Consider the following 432-nt stretch of genomic DNA (forward strand, 5'->3'; position numbering starts at 1 on the left):
AATAGACAGCAATAACACTAACATTTTTTTATGTTAAACATTTTTAAATAATTCCAGATAGCTCAATAACTTTGAATTTGATAGAAGCTAAATAAACTGAATCCTAGAAAAAAAACTAACAATGATTTAAACTAATAAGTGATAAACAAATGAAAACTAATTAGAAATAAATTATACAAATTAAAAATTATAAGTCTCATTTAGACCTTTTTGATAAGTTGATGGTTGAAGTTGAATACCATCCAACATAATAATAATAATAATAATAATAATAGTAACAATAAAAAAATAAGGAGAGTCAGATAATGGAAAATGCTCTAAACATAATGTTATAAATACAGTATATCACAAACATAAGTGATAAGATTGATTTCAGAGGGTAATCTGAAGCGGGTGTATGTGTTTGTGTGCATGCATGTGTGTGTGTGTGTG

Source organism: Sinocyclocheilus grahami, unplaced genomic scaffold, assembly GCF_001515645.1.
Source record: "Sinocyclocheilus grahami isolate Dianchi unplaced genomic scaffold, SAMN03320097.WGS_v1.1 scaffold4208.1, whole genome shotgun sequence".
Classification (NCBI taxonomy): Eukaryota; Metazoa; Chordata; class Actinopteri; order Cypriniformes; family Cyprinidae; genus Sinocyclocheilus; species Sinocyclocheilus grahami.